Source organism: Microcaecilia unicolor, chromosome 12 (genome assembly GCF_901765095.1).
Source record: "Microcaecilia unicolor chromosome 12, aMicUni1.1, whole genome shotgun sequence".
Taxonomy (NCBI): Eukaryota; Metazoa; Chordata; class Amphibia; order Gymnophiona; family Siphonopidae; genus Microcaecilia; species Microcaecilia unicolor.
The window spans coordinates 13,189,798-13,205,093 of NC_044042.1; the positions used below are offsets into that span (position 1 = coordinate 13,189,798).

A 15,296-nucleotide genomic window follows, 5' to 3' on the forward strand; every position below is an offset into this window, starting at 1 on the left:
ATTACACGATGTGATACCTGCAAGTGAGCCTTCTCCAGAGTAGCCCCCACATTCTGGAATGCATTGCCTGAAAGGCTGCGCTTAACACAAGACTATCTCTACTTCAGGAAGCAGGTGAAAAACTTGGATCTTCAACCAAGCCTTTAACGAAGGAAGTAACTAACTTCTTAGTCTCACTCTCACACACAAGGAGTGACTTGGGCTGCACATACCGCAGCGGGACATGTTTATCCACTCCTACCCTAGCTGAGATAATAATTAACCATCTCTCTGATCTCATGTGCAACTTTCTTTAAATTAGTCACCTTATTTTCTAACTCCTCTTACTTACTTTCTTACCTATCTATATCTACTATAATAAAACTCACCCTCAACGTTCTGAGGACACCGACGTCAGTGAAGCCAAGCCCTGACTTCATTCAAAAAGGTTCGAAGGTTCGTGGTGGTGAAGCCACCAAAATCGTCTGGGCCCCGCCCTCGAGGGCGGAGCTATGGCAGAACAACGAAGGGGTTGGCAGGGAGGCGTGGAGGGGGGGGGGTCGGAAATCGCTCCGGGCCCCGCCCTCGAGGGCAGAGCAATGGCAGAACAATGAAGGGGTTGGCAGGGAAAAAGGCGGGGGGGGGTGGGAAATCGCTCCGGGCCCCGCCCTCGTGTCAAACGTCATGACGTTGGGGCGGAGCAATGGAAGAATAACGAAGGGGTTGGCCAGGGAGGGGTGTTGGCGACGAACACCTTGCTAGCCCCGTTTCATTTGCTCTGAAACGGGCCTCTTTTACTAGTGTTACATATTTGCTTTACCCTTCACTATCAATTAAAATGTTCTATTACGTATTGTGATGACATAGTAAGTAGTATACTATGCCATAATTGCCTATTGCTCATGTTTTATCTATTCTTACTGCACACCGCCTTGAGTGAATTCCTTCAAAAAGGCAGTAAATATATCCTAATAAATAAGTAAATAAATTGTAAAGCTAATGAGAAGTTCTATAAACACTTACATAGTAGATAACGGAAGATAAAGACCTGTACGGTCCACCCAGTCTGCCCAACAACATAAACTCATTGTCGAGATCGGGGGGCAGAGCCGGTGGTGGGAGGCAGGACTGGTGGTTTGGAGGCGGAGATAGTGCTGGGCAGACTTATACGGTCTGTGCCAGAGCCAGTGGTGGGAGGCGGGGCTGGTGGTTGGGAGGCGGGGATAGTGCTGGGCAGACTTGTACGGTCTGTGCCAGAGCCGGTGGTTGGGAGGCAGGGCTGGTGGGGCTGGTGGTTGGGAGGTGAGGATAGTGCTGGGCAGACTTATATGGTCTGTGCCAGAGCCGGTGGTTGGGAGGCGGGGCTGGTGGTTGGGAGGCGGGGATAGTGCTGGGCAGACTTGTACGGTCTGTGCCAGAGCCGGTGGTTGGGAGGTAGGGCTGGTGGGGCTGGTAGTTGGGAGGTGAGGATAGTGCTGGGCAGACTTATATGGTCAGTGCCAGAGCCGGTGGTTGGGAGGCGGGGCTGGTGGTTGGGAGGCGGGGATAGTGCTGGGCAGACTTATACGGTCTGTGCCAGAGCCGGTGGTTGGGAGGCGGGGCTAGTGCTGGGCAGACTTATACGGTCTGTGCCCTGAAGAGGACAGGTACAAATCAAAGTAGGGTATACACAAAAAGTAGCACATATGAGTTATCTTGTTGGGCAGACTGGATGGACCGTGCAGGTCTTTTTCTGCCGTCATCTACTATGTTACTAGAGGCATATTTTCAAAGCACTTAGCCTTCCAAAGTTCCACAGAAACCTATGGAACTTTGGAAGGCTAAGTGCTTTGAAAATATGCCTCTATGATACGTCATATTGTAATATCTGTAATCCCGGTAGCAAACCTTCAGGGGTGGTAGGCTCCCTTCAGCAGTCCACAAACAAAGTCCTTCCTGACAACACAGCTTTTAGTTCCAAACAGTTTATTTCCCCTCCTCCACAAAATCTCAGTTCAAGGGGGTTAAAGTCCCATTCAGTTTCCAAAAATAAAGCAACAAGAAAAAAACTTCCCTTTAAATCCAAGTTCTCCCCCAGTTCAACAGCCTGGGTTTCAGTTTTAAAAGTCTTTCCGCTTAGGTGGTTGCAGAATGGCAGTACACCGCCCACCACCCACCGCCTTCAGTCCCTGCAACTCTGCCCCAAAGTACAATTACAGTCAATGTCCACTGGTTCCTCCAAACCTGGTGTGTTGGTCTCTCCAGCCTCTCCTTCCTCCAAGCACTCCATTAACTCTGCCTCTCTGCTAGGCTGTTGGTTGGAGACCCCCTCCCAGGTGGAAGGAATCTTGTACTGATGTCTAACCCAAGGGTATTGAGCTTTGTCATCCCTGCTCCCCCTTCTGGCCCTTGCCTGCTATAGCAGCTGCTCTTTCCAGTCCTTTTCCCCTCCCTTCCACGTGGGGGCCATACCGGGTTTTGGGACCTACCACCCCGATCCCTTCTCTCATGGCCTTGTGGGGAATGTAGTCTGGCCCCATACCTCCTCCTGACCTGCTTAGACCCTCCAACCTCCTTACAATATGTATACCTGATCTTGATTTGCCCTTGCCATTTTCAGGGCATAGACTGTAGAAGTTTGCCCTTGTTCTAAAATTTCTTAAGTTAACGTCGAAGCCCCTGAACAGCTCCACTCCATCCCGTCCAAATCTATTCAGCCACGATCGGGCACAGAACTTAAGACGCCTGCCCAGTGCTCTGGCCCTGTTCTCCAACTTCCGAAGCTGAATTTGTCTAAACACTTGTGTTTTGTAACCTTTCCAGCGGTCACTATTATGTTTTTAAAAAACTTCTTTTGGTACTTTTCAGCAGACAAGTATGCAGCACATTGAATTTTCTGATGTTTTAATTTGCCTCTGCCTTTCGATGCTTAGAATCATCCCACTTGCTCACTGCTGAAGGCCAGAATGTGTCACTTATTTATTTTTTAGAGGCAGCAATGGTGACAGGTACAGCCCTCCCCCAAGCTGGAAGAAGTGTGTGAGGGCAGGATTCCTGTTTGCTACTCTGAACGATTAGGCTTGGAAAACAGAACACCCGTGCACGTACAAAAAACAGCTCCAACTTCATCCGCCCCCCCTCCTTCATCCCTATCTCCCTAGTCTGACGTTCACAAGCCTTACTCTCTCCTTTATTATTTTTCGCCGTTAGTCCCACTCATGTCTTCCGCTCTGCTCATTTTGTAGTCGTCACTGGCCACAAAATAGCTTGTTTACTCTTTCCAAAAATACTAGGACTAGGGGGCACACAATGAAGCTACAAAGTAGTCATTTTAAAACAAATCGGCAACACGTGTAATTAAACTCACAACTGTGTAATTAAACTCTGGAATGCGTTGCCAGAGAATGTTGTAAAAGCAGTTAGCTTAGAAGGGTTTAAAAAAAAAAAAAAGGATTGGATAACTTCCTAAAAGGAAAGTTCAAAAGCCATTATTAACATGGCCTTGGGGAAAATCCACTGCTTATTTCTAGGATAAGCACCATAAAATGTATTCTACTGTTTTGGGATCTTGCCAGGAAGTTGTGATCTGGGTTGGCTACTATTGGAAACAGGATACTGGGCTTGATGGATCTTCGGTCTGTCCCGGTATGGCAAACGTTTATGTTCTTAAGCTGGAAAGCAATAGAAAACAAGGCAATATATAGTGGATAATACTTTAATGAAGTGCAGCTCGATGTGGCACATTTTCAGCAATCACCTGTATCAGGGGCATGCAATCATGTCTATAAAACAACAAATGATTCACATATATGAATACATCAAAATCATATGGCCTACATGTATAGACAAAGACCAAAATATTGAAAAATATGATAAATATACACCATACTGCAAAATGAAAATCATACTTAATTGTAATGATAAAAATTTTCATTTTATCGGAAATATATTTCACAGATTCAGCTGACATACCCTGAAATTATAAGCCAGAACTTAACAACCTTGCTCAGATGTAAATGTGTGCTAATGGAACACTGAAGGTTCTATTTTTTGTCTTTTTAAGATTTTGAAGCAAAATTTTGCATTCAAATTATACTGCCCATCAAAACACATTTCAGAATTTATCCTACCGTTGAAAGGGTAACTTAAAACAACATAGTAACATAGTAAATGATGGCTGATAAAGACCAGTACAGCCCATCCAGTCTGCCCAACAAGATAAACTCATTTTACATGGTATGTGATACTTTATGTGTATAAGTACATAAGCATCGCCATGCTGGGACAGACCAAGGGTTCATCAAGCCCAGCACCCTGTCACCGACAGCAGCCAAAAGAACAAGCAATTTGTCCCGCCCATCCTAGAAATACTGTATTATTCCCTCATCCATTCAATAACATTCTATGGCTTTTTCCTCCAGGAAGCCGTCCAACCCTTTTTTGAAGTCCGCTAAGGTAACCGCCTTAACCACCTTTTCCGGCAGCGAATTCCAGAGTTTAACTACGCATTGAGTGAAGAAACATTTCCTCCGATTCGTTTTAAATTTACCACACTGCAGCTTCATCACATGCCCCCTTGTCCTAGTATACCCGAGTTTGATTTGTCCCTGCCTTTCTCAGGGCACAGACTGTAGAAGTCTGCCCAGCAATGTTCTTGTACTAAGTTCTGAAGATTCTGGAATCCTAAAGAGTTACAAGATTCCGGAATCCCAATTAGTAGCAACATTCCATGTAGAATAGAACCCCAAAGAGTAACATAGTAAATTATGGCAGATAAAGACCTGAACGGTCCAACCAGTCTGCCCAGCAAGATAAACTCATTTTACATGGTATGTGATACTTTATATGTAAACCTGAGTTTGATTTGTCCTTGCCATTCTCAGGACACAGACCGTAGAAGTCTGCCCAGCACTGTACCTGTACTAAGTTCTGAAGCCAACATCGAAGCCCCTTAAAATTTACACTCAGCCCATTCCTATCTATTCAGTCACGATCAGGGCGTAGACCGTAGAAGTCTGCCCAGCTCCCGTTCATTGCTTGTACTTTAGCATGAAAATACTACTAATAGACCGCATAATCCACAGCCGTTACAACAGGACCAATAATTCAGATCGGGGGTAAAATAAAACGGCAAACAATGGTATATGACATTATTTCTAATAGTCAAGCAATACGCATTCCATTTAAGAATAAATCTTAAGAAGCGCCTGAGTACATTCTACAATGTTAAAAGAATGTGCCAAACCCACAACACCGTTTAAAAAATATATACTGTATATGTGTGTGTGTTTATGTTCCTTGGTTCCCTTCTGCAGGGCCGTGCCAACACGGTAAGCGAGGTAAGCATGGCAGGGGGGCGCTTCCGCACCATGCTCACCTCGCTCGCCCTCCCGCTCCCATTGTTCAACTTCCCGCCCTCTTCTCCCCCCCCCCCCCCCCAACATCCCTTTTCTTTTTTTTTTTCCTTTTTAAATTTACCTCCGTGGCGGTTACGGCAGCGCAGCGTCAGTGAAGGAGGCGGCGCTCCCGACGTCTCTAGCCTTCCCTTCGCTGTGTTCCGCCTTCTTCTGACGTCATTTCCTTGACGTCAGAAGAAGGCGGAACACAGCGAAGGGAAGGCTAGAGACGTCGGGAGCGCCGCCTCCTTCACTGACGCTGCGCTGCTGGAACCGCCAAGGAGGTAAATTTAAAAGAAAAAAAAAGAAAAGGGATGTTGGGGGGAGAGAAGAGGATGGGCAGTTGAACAATGGGAGCGGGAGGGCAGGGGAGAGATGAGAACATGGATGCGAAGGGGGAAGGGAGAAGAGGGCAGGCCAGGCCAACTGGGACATGGGAGCGAGAGGAGAGAGAGGAGCATGGATGCGAGGGGGGGGGTCATGGAAGGGAGAGAGGGGAATTGCTGGAAAAGGATGAATGGAGGGGGCAGGGCTCAGGGAGAGAGGGGAATTGCTGGAAAAGGATGAATGGAGGGGGCAGGGGACAGAGGAGCATGGATGGGAGGGCAGGGTTCAGGGAGAGAGGAGAAATTGCTGGACATAGAGGGGAGGGAAGAGAGATGAAGGAGATGAAATGAGGGAAAAGGAAGAGAGGAGAAAAACTGCACATGGATGAAGAAAACAGGCAGAAGCTGAGGACCAGAAATGAAGAAGAAAGGAGGAAAGGAAAGAAATAAATGGAAAGGAAGCCCTGGAAACGGAGTTAAGAGGACAGATAGCAGCAGAATCAGATACTGGGCCAGCACGATCAGAAAAAGAAAGTCACCAGACAATAAAGGTAGAAAAAAATCATTTTATTTTCATTTTAGTGTTTGGAATATGTCCACTTTGAGAATTTACATCTGCTATCTTATTTTGCAATGTATAGCAATTTGTTTCTAAGAATATTGCTGACAATTCCTGTCAGTGTGGCAAGTGGTGAGCGATCATTTTCACGGGGGGGGGGGGGGGGGGGAGGGCGGCCGCCAACTGATAGTCTGCAGGGGGGCGCCAGAGACCCTAGGCACGGCCCTGCCCTTCTGGCTCTATTCACAGCACACAAAACCCAAGCAGAACTTCTCAGATGCGAGAGGCAATTGCTTCTGCTCTCAAGAACACCATCAAAATACAACAGACCCCTCAGAGACGCCGCCGGTGGCTACCGATACAGGTTGCCCAAGCGCAAGCCTACGGTTAACACAGATTAAGAACCGCAGCTCACTAAGCAACTGTCAGTTTTCCGTTTTCTTCACTGTGCAAACAAACGACCGTCTAAAAGTGTAAAACCCGTCAAAATGACAAACCGGCGTTATTTCGCCATCATGTGTTTTTTTTCACAACCAAAACTCTCTAATGTGCAGAAAGTAAGTAGGTAGAGACGTCAGACCTCGTGTCGTTAAAGAGGAGCGATCAACTACCAGAAAAAAAAAAAAAAAAGAGGGTTAGAGACATCAAACCTCAGCTTGATCAACCAGAAAGAAGAGGGTAACTACTAGAGAATGAAGTGGGAACAAAGTTTGTCCCCATCCCATCCGCAGAAGCCTCGAACAGTTATGATTTTATATTTAAATCATTTTATTAAAAAAAGAAAATATTCCGTACAACTGTCTAGTATAGTCCTCTCTTCAGCGCCGCCCCTCTCTCAGTTCCAGTCCTTCCTCCCTCCAGCACTGCCTCCATGTCCCCTTCAGTTTCAGCCATCCCTCCAGCACTGTCCCCCCCCCTCAGTTCCAGCCCTCCCTCCAGCACTGCCCCCTCTGTTCCAGCCCTCCTTCTCTCCAGCACTGCCCCCTTCCCCCTCCCCTTTACAAGTCCAGCACTAACCCCTTCCCCCGGACAGATCCAGCATTCTTTTCACTGCAAAGATCCCCCACAGGCCTGCTCAAAGGCCTTCCCTCCTCCGGCTCCCGCCTTCGACTGTAACTTTCTGTTTCGAGAAACAGGAAGTTACATCAGAAGGTGGGAGTTGGCAGAGTAGGGAAGGCCCTGGAGCAGGCCTGTGGGGGATCTTCAAGGGGAATCAGGGGATGGGAAAGGAGGTAAGGAAGGGAAAGAAGAGACGCCGGACCCACAGTAGAGGGTTTTTGGGTTTTTTTACCGCGGGAGAAGACATTTTACCGCTCCCACAAGCCAGTAAAAAGTTTTGCTCCCGCTCCCTTGGTAAATACGGTACCAGAATGAAGCTTGAAATAAAACACGAGAAGCTTCTGAAGCCCCAGAATGAGGCTTGAAATGCACATAGAGACAGTCAGAACAGCACTCCCTGAATATTGCACACACTCCAAGTACCCTAACTGCTCAAATTTTCCTGCAACCAACTTTCAAAAGCAGCCCAAATGGGCTGGAAAACTGCAGAACTGGTAACACAGAGGTTGGTTTCTAAAACTCGGGCACCTCCTTGGCCACCAGCATGGGGGGGGGGGCCTGGGCCCCCTGTAGCTACATCACTGCCTCTGACACTCCCATGCCCTCTTATGGCCATGCCCACTTTTGAGATACACACTATGGGAGTTGGGCGCACTGCCTTATAGAATAGTACGCAACCAGACGTACATGCAAATTCTAATGGGTAGCAATTAATTCAATAATTGGCTGTTAGTATCCAATTACTGATGGTTCAGCATTCGTTATTCAATTAATTTGAACACGCTTCTTGGGAGCCATTTATAGAATCCAGGTGTATGTGATTAATGCAGTAAAAAGCATTCTAATAATAGCACAGACTGTAACATGATAAAGCCATTACTAATGTCAACACATCTACTATAATAAAAAGCACCTCCAACGTTCTGAAGCTGACTCCATGGCAGTGAAAGGTTTGTAGGGTTCGTGCTGCCTGTAACACTGTATCCATCTCCTGTCCTGGCGTTAGCGTGCTTCCTGGTTCGTCACAAGCAGCACTGACCAACCACACGATAGCGGTAAAACGCGTGCAGCCTCGGCCCTTTTCTCTCTCTCAGCTGTGGTCCCGCCCTTACGGAAACAGGAAATGAGGGCAGGACCACAGCTGAGAGAGAAGGGCCGAGTCTGCACGCCTTTTACCGCTGCTGGCGCCCACAGTAACCCCAACGAGGTAAGTCAAGATGACTTTTTTAAACTTCGTAGGGAGGGGGCCTGGAACTGACAGAGGGAAGGAGGGGATGACCCTGGAACTCGGAGGAAGGGGGGACGCCCCTGGCACACACTCTCAATCTCACACACACACTCTCACTCTCTCAGACACACTCACACTCGCACATTCACTCTCTCTCTCACAGTCACTCTCACACACACTCTCTCAAACATACACACTCCGAGGAAAACCTTGCTAGCGCCCGTTTCACTTCTTTCAGAAATGGGCCTTTTTTACTAGTTAAATATAAGAACAGCCATACTGGATCAGCTCAATGGTCCGTCTAGCCCAGTATCCTGCTTCCAACAGTGGCCAATCCAGGTCACAAGTAGCTGGCAGAAACCGACAGTAGCAACATTCCATGTAGAACCCTAAAGAATAGCAAGATTCTGGAATCCTAAAGAGTAACAAGGTTCCAGAATCTCAAAGAGTAGCAACATTCCATATAGAACCCTAAAGAACAGCAAGATTCTAGAATCCTAAAGAGTAGCAACATGCCATGCTACCAGTCCCAGGGCAAGCAGTGGCTTCCCCATGTCTGTCTCAATAGCAACTATGGACTTTTCCTCCAGGAACTTGTCCAAACCTTTTTTTAAACACAGGTACTCTAACGCTCTTACCACATCCTCCGGCAATGAGTTCAAGAGCTTAACTATTCGTTGAGTGAAAAAATATTTCCATGCAACTTCGAGTGTCCCCTAGTCTTTGTACTTTTGGAACAAGTAAAAAAAATAAATAAATAAATAAATCGATTTACTTCTACTCGTTCTACACCACTCAAGATTTTATAAACCTCAATCGTATCCCCCTCAGCCGACTCTGAACACTAAGGGATCCTTTTACCAAGGTGCACTAACAGATTTAACCCCCCCCCCCCTGTTTACTATGCCGCACGCTAATGCTGACACTAATAGAAGCCCATTTTATACCGCTAAATCCATTAATGCATCTTAGCAAAAGGACAAGAAAAGTAAATATTTCAATGTTAAAAATAAATGTAAGAGAAATAGAATTATCTTTTTTCTTTTTAAATCATTTTTATTTAGTTTTTGTACAGAAACAGTGTAATAAGGTAAGCCGAATTGTAAACATCAATAAACACAGGTATGATAGGCTTCAAATGTGAAACACAATGAACAGAACATAGTAACATAGTAGATGACGGCAGAAAAAGACCTGCATGGTCCATCCAGTCTGCCCAACAAGACAAACTCATATGTGCTACTTTTTGTGCCAAAACATACGAGCAGAATGTTTTAGCATCAATTACAAAGATTCATTAATGGATAAATATCAATCTAATTTACCCCACTTGCGTTTACATTTACATGTAGCAGGAAGAAATTTTAATAAAATATCCTATATCTTAAATAATGAAACAGTATTCCAACACATAAGCACCGCCATACTGAGAAAAGACCAAGGGTCCATCAAGCCCAGCATCCTGTCTCCGACAGCGGCCAATCCAGGCTTCAAGAACCCGGCAAAACCCCCCAAAAAATTATATATATATTTTTAATAATGTTCAATGGACTTTTCACTCAGGAATCTGTCCAAACCCCCCCTTAAACTCCGTAAGGCCAGCTGCTGTCACTACATTCTCCTGCAACGAGTTCCACAGTCCAATTACACGCACATGAAACTAGATAAACTGGAATTATCCTATGTTGATCAATAGAAGAACAATGCAATTAAAAAAAAATCAAAGAAGCATCTTCACCAGAAAGAGTTTGAAAGGGCAATAGATTTCCAATAGAAAGTTGAAAAAGATGGCTAATATTTTAGGCCAAATCAGGGGCGTAGCCAGACAGCAGATTTTGGGTGGGCCTAGGCAAGAAGTGGGTGGGCACCAAGTGTCCTTCCCCACCCCACACAGCAAAAAAAATATCTTAGCTGGCGGGAAAATGCTTCTCTCTACCTTGGCAGTCTGCAGCAGGCATGCACTGAAAACTGAGCATGTGCAGGTACCAGTATCGTGGAGAGCAGCATTTTTGTTACCATCAGGGGGAAGTCTTCAGCTGATAGAGCTCGGGATCCTCAATAGCTACCACTAAACGTGTGCTACTGTTGGGTGGGCCTGAGCCCTAGGTGGGTGGGCCTTGGCCCACCCAGGCCCACCTGTGGCTACGCCACTGGGCCAAATATCCAGACAAAATGTATAGACATTATTACATTCAAACAATATAGGCCCTGTTTACTAAGGTGCATTAATGCTTTTAGCACGCCTACACTAACCATGTAGGCACCTAGAGGGTTATTGTAGGCACATACATGGTTAACACGCGTTAAAAAAAAGTTAACGCGCCTATGATACTGCTCAGTAAACAGGGCCCTCCCTATATGTTCCAGTGTACCCTTCTGATTGGAGCAAGACTAACATAAATCATTGGGTGCTAATTAAATGATTTAATAGGCGTCCAATGAGCTCTGTTGTAAGAAATATAAAGATTGAGTGATAGAAGAGGAGAGGGAGGGGGTCAGAAGAGAGACCATCGTTTGTTTGACAAATATTTACCAACATCTTCTTCCCATGCTTTTTGGGAAGAAATGCTAAATTTTAATATTAAATATTTCAGAACTTAATTTTAACAATTGTTCATAAAACAAATAGTTATTAATGTTTTAAGTTTTGATCTTCACTTTATCAGTGAGAAATCTAGACATGATAATTTGCAGGCCGTTTTTCCATATGGGACTGTATAGTAGGCAAATTCATAATAACCTTATTGCAAGAAACCTTTATACTTTCTTGAGTCTATAAGGCTTATCATACAAAACAAATATATATTTTCAAATTCTGGTGTCACCTCAGTAACAGCAACAAGAAATCCCTCTTCTGCCAGATGCTGTGAAGTAACACAAAACCCTGCAAACGCTCACAAACCAGGTAGCAAACAGAACATCTGGACAACAGACCTGCACCATTTCTATTTGGGACTGATGGCAGCCGGGTAGTCAAGAACCAGAAATAGGGACCAGTTACCATTTTATTTCAAGGGACACACCTCCCACCTCTTGGGGGGGGGGGGGGCACACCAGTGTGTCCTGACACACTGGTTGAGACTAGACAGATAAGAGAGTAGCAGGAATTTAGCTAGAAGATAAGTGACAAAAACAAGCATGACTAAAGGACAACGCTGTGTCATAAAAGTACGTGCTTGTGTGGGTGACTTACACTCTCTGGTTCCTGTAGCCACAAACTGGTGCTTGTTAACGCTGCCTGCTTGTTTGTAGCCTGGGCACTTTTCCTGGCCCAGCAAAAAATAACTCAAAATAACAGAGCAGAAAACCACACACAGCACAGATCCAGAAAAAGAAAAAAAAAACGTGGCAAACACAAAATTAACAGATATGGGGACAGTCTGAAGGTCAAAATCCATAGATTCACTGCTCACAATTTAAAGTCATTCCTCCCAGGGTTGTTTTTTTTTTTAAATACGTGCAGAAAACGGACATCCCTAAATCTACCATTCAAAAAGTTCTCAAAGTTCCAGAAATAAAATGATGATCATCAGACAGAATTAGGAACTGTAGCCTTTTTTTTAAATGTTGATGAAATACTTGACAAAGTACTTGTGCGCATAAAAAAAAAACCCTTTGATCACCCCCTGCAGCGGCTCCCAGTCCATCCCAGCAGCAGCATGTTACTGGTGAGATCGGGCAGGGCACAAGCTACAACATTACAACAACACCCCCCCCCGACCCCAGTGTACCCCTGGCCCTCGGCCACCCACCACCAAAGACAGGCGGGTATCAGGACCACGTGCAGGCACAGCCGCCCGCTCCCCGGCACCGATCCCACCCAGACCTCTGGACGTACCCCGGCTGCTCCCCGCACCGGTGCCTTGGACTCACGTGGGGGGGGAGGGGTGCGCTGCGGCAATCGGGGGGCGCACGTCCCCGGTACTCACGTGGGTGCAGCACTGCGGCTTCCCCCCACCTCCCCGGATTCTGTGCCGGGCTCGCGCACCTCCTCACTGCCTCCGAAACTTTCCCGGTGTTGTGTGTGGACTGTGCAGCTTATCTGCCTGGGGGCAGGGAGTCTGCGCGGTCCGCCCCGGAAGGAGGTCGGGCCATGCGGGAACGGCGCCCAGGGGTTGCAATATATAAGACACAAAGCGGCTACTGTCAGGCGATCAATGCAGGGCCCGGCGTGATGCGACGCGACATCATCTACCGCCGTGCAAATCACAGAGCGCCGAGGGATGCAGCACGGGGCATCTCCTTGCGTGCAAATAGTGCGGTGAACTGAGGGGGGGGGGGGGTGCAACGCAAACCGTCTCTACTTCCCCCCAAAAAATGCAGGGCACGACGCAATGCAACACGATTTACCGCAATGCAAATGACGGTCACGCGGGGCATCGAGGGATGCAACAACATAACGCGTTTACTGGCGTGCAAAGAAGGCAGAACACGGTGCGATGCAGCACGATTTGCTACCGTGCAAATAACAAAAAGCACTGACGGATGCAAAGCAAAACGTCATCTACTACTATACTAAATGGCGCCGGGAACCGAGATGGATGGCTTAACTGAAGACACATTATACGTACAGTTGACAATACTTAATGTCCACACGGGGTGGGGGGGGGGGGGGTTGAATTGAAAACAGTATTGTTCAAGAAGGCTTATCCCCCAGGTTCAACATAATCAGAATGATCCCTTACTATTATAAGATCCAATAGACTCTAATTACATCTTATCTTTCATATTTACTACTGATTAATTGTTGTTTATATCCTACTTCGATACCCATCGTTGTTTAACTGTTAGTTTTCTTATTCTGCTAAATTTGAAAAATTGTACTTCCTGCATTCTAACTTACTACAATATTTTTGTAAGGGACTTTGAGCCTGCTATCAGTGGGAAAAGGTGGGATACAAATGTGATACATAAATAATAAATAAATAAATCGAACAAGTTTGGAGACAATGGGATTCCTCAATGTAAAGGGGACACTCCAAGACTTCCCCTTTAAGGCCGCACACTGAGGTCTACCTGCCAAAAAAAGAGCCAGACCACTTCAGCAGCAAATCCTGTAGTCCTCCGTTCTTTAGTTGTGAATAGTAAGCTTTGATGGACAATGTCAAAGGCAGCAGAGACATAGGATCCAACTTTACAGAATCTCTGATTAGATTGTAAGCTCTGTGGAGCAGGGACTGTCTCTTCATGTTCAAGTGTACAGCACTGCGTACGTCTAGTAGCGCTATAGAAATGATAAGAAGTAGTAGTAGTCTTGGGATTCCGGAATCTTGCTACTCTTTGGGATTCTGCACGGAATGTTGCTACTCTTTAGGATTCCAGAATCTTTCTACTCTTTGTCCTTATCCCTTATTTGTTCTGTTTGTCTGTCCTGATTAGATTGTAAGCTCTGTGGAGCAGGGACTGTCTCTTCATGTTCAACTGTACAGTGCTACGTACGTCTAGTAGAGCTATAGAAATGATTAGTAGTAGTAGTAATAAACCCATTGCGTTACCCCTCCTTGGACAAAGAAGAAGACATTTCGTAATATTGGGGGTGCTCAAGCACCCACAGAGCTAGTGCCTACAAGAGGATGGACTAGGTCCAAATCCCTTCATCCCACCCACCCACCCCCCACCCCCGCAATCTGCCTTTTTTCTGATACTGTCCATCAAAGTCAGCAAAACAGTTTCCATACCGTGGTCTGCCCGGAACCCTGCCTGCGCAGGATGGCGTGACTGAATTTCATTACAAAGTTAGGCAGGAACATTCACACACACTCACAAAAAGGTATGGCAAATGTTGATTCTAATTTATTACCCTCTTTTATGGGGTCCCTCTATGTCTCATAGAGGCATATTTTCAAAGCACTTTGGGAGGCTAAGTTCCATAGGTTTCTATGGAACTTTGGGAGGCTAAGTGCTTTGAAAATAAGCCTCAATAGTAACATAGTAGATGACGGCAGAAAAAGACCTGCACGGTCCATCCAGTCTGCCCAACAAGATAACTCATATTTGCTGCTTTTTGTGTATACCCTACTTTGATTTGTACTTATGCTCTTCATGGCACAGACCGTATAAGTCTGCCCCGCACTATCCCCGCCTCCCAACCACCAGCCCCACCTCCCAACCACCGGCTCTGGCACAGGCACAGACCGTATAAGTCTGCCCAGCACTATCCTCACCTCCCCAGCCCTGCCTCCCAACCCCGGCTCTGGCACAGACCGTACAAGTCTGTCCAGCACTATCCCCGCCTCCCAACCTCCAGCCCCGCCTCCCAACCACCGGCTCTGGCACAGGCACAGACCGTATAAGTCTGCCCAGCACTATCCTCACCTCCCCAGCCCTGCCTCCCAACCCCGGCTCTGGCACAGACCGTATAAGTCTGCCCAGCACTATCCCTGCCTCCCAACCCCGGCTCTGGCACAGACCGTACAAGTCTGTCCAGCACTATCCCCACCTCCCAACCACCAGTCCCGCTTCCCACCACCGGCTCTGGCACAGACCGCATAAGTCTGCCCAGCCCTATCCCCGCCTCCCAACCTCCAGCCCCGCCTCCCGATCTTGACTAAGCTCCTGAGGATCCATTCCTTCGGCACAGGATTCCTTTATGCTTATCCCACGCACGTTTGAATTCCGTTACCGTTTTCATTTCCACCACCTCCCGCGGGAGGGCATTCCAAGCATCCACCACTCTCTCCGTGTCTCAGTTTCCTTCTTGCCAGTTTATAGTATTCCTGATGTCTGTTCAGTTAAATATAAAGAGGCTGGGCTGAATATGTTGTGCTTTT

General features: G+C 46.6%; 1 protein-coding gene across 1 annotated transcript in view; it reads right to left on the minus strand.

Annotated features, from left to right (window-relative positions):
- SLC16A1 (solute carrier family 16 member 1) overlaps nucleotides 1–12,528 on the minus strand; it is an 80,655-nt gene extending 68,127 nt beyond the window's left edge. Inside the window, exon 1 of the mRNA XM_030221692.1 lies at nucleotides 12,456–12,528. The gene's annotated coding sequence lies outside the window, so the exon portion shown is untranslated. The remainder of the gene's footprint in view (nucleotides 1–12,455) is intronic.
- Nucleotides 12,529–15,296: the final 2,768 nt, after the last annotated feature.